A 7,993-nucleotide genomic window follows, 5' to 3' on the forward strand; every position below is an offset into this window, starting at 1 on the left:
TCTTCACAGTGTATATTTGTTAGTTAATTCTTCCTAAATTAAGCTATAAAGCAAATTATTGCCATTCCAGTCAAAATTAAGAAACTCAAAAAAAATCATGATAAATTTGTGTGGAAAAATAAAGGCCTATGAGTAGCTGAGTCCAAAATACTTCCTTATCATGCATGAAGACATATCTTAAAATTATAATAGTCAAATTAGAATGGTAGTGGTAAAAAAAAATAGACAAATAGACTGGTGTAACAGAATATAGACTCAAAAACAGACCTGTGTCATGGAGGTATAGGTTAACAACTCTGAAACTGCTTTTATGCATCCTGGAGTTAAACGAATAAGCAAATGGATGGAAAATGATGGGGGTCAGGTTTCTCACTGTTGAAGAGGGCAGTTACTAAACAACAAGGTAAGGCTAGAATGAACCCTGTGGGACTGATAAGAGTTGGAGATATCACTATGATCTCATATTTAACTTAATATAAACAGAGATAGATTGATACAGAAATAAGTATAGATATGCATTATACCTGGGTTTGTACACATGCATATATTTCCTAGCTCTTTTCACTGACAGAACCTAGAAGCAGTGACACCCCAGTAACAATGAGCACAACCAGTGCCCACATCTTGATTTCTAATACCATTACCGAATAAAAGGAACCAGGACACTTTGGAGAAATGGCAAATTCTAAGGCTGGGACAGAGCATGTATTAAGCAAGCCCTGAGCATCTTGTAGTACCAGAAAGTAAGACATGTTTCCCCCAAAATGGAGGATATGTCAAAGGGGCACAGGAACCAACTTGAAATAATTCCCAATGGAACAATTTGACTGACAAAATAATTACCATAGTATTGGATTATAATCCCAGGTATAAAATAAATGTACATATCTATACAGATATTAAATGATTGTATAAATAAATAAATGGGGAGAAGACCTTTCTTACAAGGTAAGATTCCTTACAAATCTTACAAAAGTAATCCAGGGCTTTCCTGGTGGTGCAGTGGTTGGGAGTCCGCCTGCCGATGCAGGGGACGCGGGTTCGTGCCCCGGTCCGGGGAGATCCCACGTGCCGCAGAGCGGGCTGCGCCCGTGAGCTGTGGCCGCTGGGCCTGCGCGTCCGGGGCCTGTGCTCCGCGGCGGGAGGGGCCGCGGCGGTGAGGGGCCCGCGTACCGCAAAAAAAAAAAAAAAAAAAAAAGTAATCCAAGCAATATATGTAGTTACTTCCTGCTCCAAGAGATGGAGCTTAGTTCATACACTCTCTCCCCACCTCCTCCAGTGTAGGCTTAGTGACCAACTTCCAAAGATTAGAGTATGGAAAAGGAAAAACTATAACTTTATAGTGGAGAAACATGACAAACACTACCTTAACCAAGTGATCAAGGTTAACATCACCAGTGGTAAGTGCTGTTGCTATCAGGTACCCTTGACATGATGTGATGAGAAGGGCATTTCACGTCTATAGCATCCTTCCCCAAACCCATAACTCCAGCCCAATCATGTGAAAGACGTCAGACAAATCTAAATTGAGGGAGTCTAAAAAATACATCACCTGTACCCTTTAAAACTGTCAAGATCATGAAACACAAGGAAAAACTGGGAAACTGTCAAAGATCAGATGAGACTGGGGAGACATGACAACTAAATGCACTGTGATGCCCTGGACTCCATCCTGGGACTGGAGAAGGACACTAGGGGAAAAGTTGGTAAAATACGAATAAAGTCTGGAGTTCAGTTAACAGCAATGTACCAAAGTTGGTTTCTTACTTTTAACAAAAGTACCAAATAAGCATGAAAAATATGGATATTAGATGAAACTGGATGAGGGTGTATGGAATTCCTCTTTTCAACTTTTCTGCAAATCTAGCATTATTCCAAAATTAAAACTTTATTCAAAAGAAAACAAAGATCTTTGCATATACAGGAGCTTGATATATGATAAAGGTAGCACTACGTTTTTCACAACGGGTTTTCCACCAGAACACAGCTGTCATGAAACCCACGGCTGAATCTAAGCCAAAATGGGAAAGGAAAAGACTCATATCAACATTGTCATCACTGGACACTTAGATTCAAGCAAGTCTACCATCAATGGCCATCTGATCTACAAATATGGTGGGACTGACCAAAAAAAACATCGAAAAATTTGAGAAGGAGGCTGTTGAGATGGGAAGGGGCTCATTCAAGGATGCCTGGGTCTTGGACAAAGTGAAAGATGAATGTAAGTGTGGCATCACCATTGATACGTTGTATCACCATCAATATCTCCCTGTGGAAATTCAAGATCACCAAGTATTATGTGACCATCATTGATGCCAGAGGACACAGAGACTTTACCAAAAACATGATCACAGGCACTTCTCAGCCAGACTGTGCTGTCTTTTTTTTTTTTTTTTTTTTCTGGTACGTGGGCCTCTCACTGCCGTGGCCTCTCGCGCTGCGGAGCACAGGCTCCGGACGCGCAGGCTCAGCGGCCATGGCTCATGGGCCCAGCCGCTCCGCGGCATGTGGGATCTTCCAGGACCGGGGCACGAACCCACGTCCTCTGCATCGGCAGGCGGACTCTCAACCACCGCGCCACCAGGGAAGCCCTGTGCTGTCTTGATTGTTGCCGGTGGTGTTGATGAATTTGCAGCAAGTGTTCCAAGAACAAGCAGACCCATGAGTGTGCCCTTTTGGCTTACACACTGGGTGTGAAGCAATTAATTGTTGGTGTTAACAAGAGGGATTCCTACAACCGGAAAGAGATACAAGGAAATCATTCAGGAAGTCAGGACCTACATTAAGAAAATTGGCTCTAACACTGACACAGTAGCATTTTTGCCATTTCTGGTTGGAATGGTGACAACATGCTGGAGCCATGGAAGGTCATCCATAAAGAAGGCAATGCCCAGCACTTCCCTGGTGGCGCAGTGGTTGAGAGTCCATCTGCCGATGCAGGGGACACGGGTTCGTGCCCCGGTCCGGGAAAATCCCACATGCCGTGGAGCAGCTGGGCCCGTGAGCCATGGCCGCTGAGCCTGCGCGTCCGGAGCCTGTGCTCCGCAACGGGAGAGGCCACAGCAGTGAGAGGTCTGCGTACCACACACACACACACACACACACACACACACACACACACACACACACAAAGGCAATGCCAGTGGAACCACACCGCCTGAAGCTCTGGATTGCATTCTGCCACCAACTCATCCAACTGACAAACTCATCTGTCTGTCCCTCCAGAACATCTACAAAACTGACGGAACTGATACCGTCCCTGTGGAGCCGGGTGTTCTCAAACCCAGCACGGTGGTCACATAGGCTCCAGTCAACGTTATAGTTGAAGCCAAGTCTGATGAAATGCACCATGGAGCTCTGATGAAGCTCTTCCGGGGGATTCTGTGGGCTTCAACATCGAAAAGGTGTCTGTCAAAGATACTCACCATGGCAATGTGGGTGGTGTCAGCAAAAATGACCCACCAATGGAAGCAGCTGACTTCGGACTGTCCTAAACTATCCAGGCCAAATCGGTGCTGGCTATGCACCTGTGTGGGACTGTCACCCGGTTCACATTGTTTGCAAATTTGCTGAGCTGAAGGAGGTTGATTGCCGTTCTGAGAAGAAGCCAGAAGATGGCCCCAGATTCTTGAAATCTTGTGAGGCTGCCGTGGTTGATACGGTTCCTGTAAGCCCATGTGTGTTGAGAGCTTCTCTGATCCCCCTTTGGGTCGTTGACTGTTCGTGACATGAGACACACAGTTGCTATGGATGTCATCAAAACAGTGACCAAGAAGGCTGCTGGAGCTAGCAAGGTCACCAAGTCTGCCCAGAAAGCTCAGAAGGCTAAATTAATATGATCCCCAATACCTGCCACCCCCATCTTAACCGGTGGTAAGAGAATGATCTCAGCCCTGTTTGTCTCAATTGGCCATTTAAACTGGTTACTAATATCAGTGTATCATAAAAACCTTCAGACGGAAAGAGAACGAATGGCACATGCGCATGTGTGTGTGTGTCAGTTTTAAGTTATTAGTTTTTAAAATCAGTACTTTTTAATGGAAACAACTTGACCAAAAATTTGGCACAGAATTTTGAGACCCCTTAAAACAAAGTTTAATGAGAAAAAAGAAAAAAAAAAAACCGAAAACGATGGCACCAAAGATCAATGGGAAAGAGATGGTGTGGTACATTGCAAAGCTCATCCACAAATCTCTCCCAGCCTGGAGTGCAAGCCTCTTGGCAGTGAGACTTCGCAGTTCCTTCCTCCGGAGGGGGAGGTGTTTCTTCACCCATCCAGGAACAGTTTGGATTCAGAGGTCTCCGCAGCCAAGTACCACTGCCACCGTAGAGTATTCCTGGCTTTGCTAGTTTAAATTATGACAGTTCTGTGCATTTTCATTATTTCCTTTACCATCTTTAGTCTTTATTCTTCAGTTTACTTGTTTTGGTGTTTGTTAACATTTTCACTACATCAACACTGCAATTTTACTTTGCTGCTATTGAAGTAATCCTGGACCACTAATTCCAAATGTAGTTATATTTTCAAAGAGGTTTTGTGTGGGGCAAATCACCCCCAAAAGTGCAGAATGGTAGGCAGGTCAACTTGAGCGTTCTGGAGATGAATAAAGCCTTGGGGTGGGGGGATGGTGACTGGTGTACACAGGGACCAGCGGACAGCCTTGAATGAGTGAGGGCGGCAAACCATGGGGGAAGAGCATTCCAAGTAGGAGCTACAGCAAATGCAAAGGCACTGAGGGGACTTCCCTGGTGGTCCAGTGGTTAAGAATACCCCTTCCAATGCAGAGGACAAGGGTTCGATCCCTGGTTGTGTAACTAAGATCCCAAAGATCCCACGTGCCACAGGGCAACTAAGCCCGAGCCGCAACTACTGAGCCCAGGCTCTCTGGAGCCTGTGCGCCACAACTAGAGAGATGCCCACGTGCTGCAACGAAAAGATGCAGCATGCCACAACGCATGACCCAACGCAACCAAATAAATAAATATATATATATATATATATATTTTAAATGCAAAGGCACTGAGGTAGCAAGGTAATCAGAGAGTTCAGGAAACAGCAAAAGGACCATTGTGTCTGCAAGGGAGGGAGGGCCAGAGTGGTAAAAATGAGGTCAGTTGGAGAGTCAGCCAGACACAGTTTATGCAGTTCTTGTTGACAAAGTAAGGTCTTCATAATATTTGGATTGTCTAGATTTGCAGTTCCCAAACTGGGCACCAAACTGCCCAGAGTACCGCAAGAAACTCACATATTGGAAGGTTTTTATAAGTTGAGGGAAATACAGCAATTCCTGACATCTATTGCAAACCATGAACTCAAGGTAGTTCATAACTTCAACATTTAGATTGTGCTACTTTTCCTTTTTTTTTTCTGCCTCTGCAGTCACATTGTGTTCTCTTTTTAAAATTTTATTTATTTATTTACTTATTTTTGGCTGTGTTGGGTCTTCGATGCTGCATGTGGGCTTTCTCTCGTTGCAGCGAGCGGGGGCTACTCTTTGCTGCAGTGCACGGGCTTCTCATTGCGGTGGCTTCTCTTGTTGTGGAGCACGGTCTCTAGGTGCAAGGGCTTCAGTAGTTGTGGCACGCGGACTCAGTATTTGTGGATCGCAGGCTCTACGGCGCAGTAGTTGTGGCACACGGGCTTAGCTGCTCCGTGGCATGTGGGATCTTCCTGGACCAGGGATCGAACCCATGTCCCCCTGCATTGGCAGGCAGATTCTTAACCACTGTGCCACTGGAAAGTCCCTGTGCTACTTTTTTTTCTTTCTTCTTCTCTTCTTCTTTTTTTTTTTTTTTGTGCTCTTTTTCTATCAAAGATGTCAGAGCTTTACAAAGCCGGGATTTCAGTGGTTACTGTAATAAAAAGCAAGTACCAAGCAAAATCTACATGAAACAGAAAATAAGGGTGGCAGTGTCCAATCTGATTTCAAGGTTGGAGAGATAGCGATGTGCCTAATGGGTGTGCATACCCCTTAGTAAATAACTGCGGTTATTTAAGAATAAAATAAAAAATATTTTTTCTTTTACATAATATACATTTTCCCCAAATAGCTACTTAATTAATTGTTAGAACATAAATACTTGCTAAGTTGTTTGGATCTAGTTATTTAATAAATTTTTAACAGTTCAATAATTTTTTTTGGCCTAGGGGCCCTGCAAAAACTCACTGGGACAATAAGGGCACCATGAACTGAGAAACTCTGGGAACCTCTGCTCTATACCCTTAAATGGAATTCAGTTTCATTGGTTCTGAATTCCTGTTAATGGACTTTAATTTGTTTTTTTTTTTTTTGGTTTTTGTTTTTTTTGGTAGTTTTAAGCTTCCCCTTGGGAATGATCATTTAAATTAAAAAAAATTTTTTTTGGTAGCTTTAAGCTACCCCTTGGGAATGATCATTTAAATTAAAATTTTCTTTTTTTTGTTTACCCAGGTTTCTAGCTGTATCATTCACAATAGCCAAGACGTGGACGCAACCCAAGTGTCCATCCAAAGATAAATGGATAAACAAAATGTGGTGTATACATGCAATGGAATATTATCTAGCCTTAAAAAGGGAGGAAATTCTGTGACATGCTACAACATGGATGAAACTTGGAGACATCAGGCTCCGTGAAAGAAGCCAGACACAAAAGGACAAATGCTGTATGATTACACTTAGGTGAGGGACCTAGAGTAGTTAGATTCATAGAGACAGAAGGTAGAATGTTGGTTACCAGGGTCTAGAGAAAGAGGAGAATGGAGAGTTCTTGTATCATGGGAACAGAGTTTCAGTTTTTGAAGATGAAGAATGTTCTGGAGATGGACGGAAGTAATGGCTGTACAACAATGTGCCTGTACTGAATACTACTAAACTGCACACTTAAAATGGTTGAAATGGTAAATATTAGGTTATATATGTTTCACCACAATAAAAAAAATGATTTATGAAATTCATGGACCGCAGTTATTATTCCTAAGGCAAATTAAGATTCTCACCTACAGAGGGCGCCCTTGTCAGTTCCTAGTACCTTTCCTCGGTGGGTTGCAGAAACTGTACTGTCTGAAGCTGCAGGTTTCTCCTCTCCCAGCACCTGTGCAGCAGTCCTCCCCCTTCCAGCCTCTCCCTCACCCTTCTGAAGCTTTTGCTAAAGGATTTTTACTGCTGTTGACCAAAGGGAAACAGACTTGGCTTATACACGACCACCCTTCTCTTCTCTTCCTTCTGGGAGAGACACAGTTATGAGAGGCACCAATATGGTCTATATATTCACCACTTAAAAATGGTGAACATACACCGGTCAGAATGGCCATCATCAAAAAGTCTACGAACAATAAATGCTGGAGAGGGTGCGGAGAAAAGGGAACCCTCTTGCACTGTTGGTGGGAATGTAAATTGATACAGCCACTATGGAGAACAGTATGGAGGTTCCTTAAAAAATGAAAAATAGAACTACCATACGACCCAGCAATCCCACTACTGGGCATATACCCTGAGAAAACCATAATTCAAAAAGAGTCATGTACCAAAATGTTCACTGCAGCTCTATTTACAATAGCCAGGACATGGAAGCAACCTAAGTGTCCATCAACAGATGAATGGATAAAGAAGATGTGGCACATATATACAATGGAATATTACTCAGCCATAACAAGGAACGAAACTGAGTTATCTGTAGTGAGGTGGATGGACCTAGAGTCTGTCATACAGAGTGAAGTAAGTCATAAAGTGAAAAATACCGTATGCTAACACATATATATGGAATCTAAAAAAAATGGTCATGAAGAACCTAGGGGCAAGACGGGAATAAAGACACAGACCTACTAGAGAATGGACTTGAGGATATGGGGAGGGGGAAGGGTAAGCTGGGACGAAGTGAGAGAGTGGCATGGACATATATACACTACCAAATGTAAAATAGATAGCTAGTGGGAAGCAGCCGCATAGCACAGGGAGATCAGCTCCGTGCTTTGTGACCACCTGGAGGGGTGGGATAGGGAGGGTGGGAGGGAGGG

The 7,993-nt window shown here is 43.5% G+C and overlaps 1 pseudogene; it reads left to right on the plus strand.

Moving 5' to 3' along the window:
- Positions 1-2,021: 2,021 nt before the first annotated feature.
- LOC132520325 (elongation factor 1-alpha 1-like) lies at positions 2,022-3,839 on the plus strand (annotated as a pseudogene).
- The last annotated feature ends 4,154 nt before the right edge of the window (positions 3,840-7,993 follow it).

The sequence above is a fragment of the Lagenorhynchus albirostris genome, chromosome 5, assembly GCF_949774975.1.
Source record: "Lagenorhynchus albirostris chromosome 5, mLagAlb1.1, whole genome shotgun sequence".
Lineage (NCBI taxonomy): Eukaryota > Metazoa > Chordata > Mammalia > Artiodactyla > Delphinidae > Lagenorhynchus > Lagenorhynchus albirostris.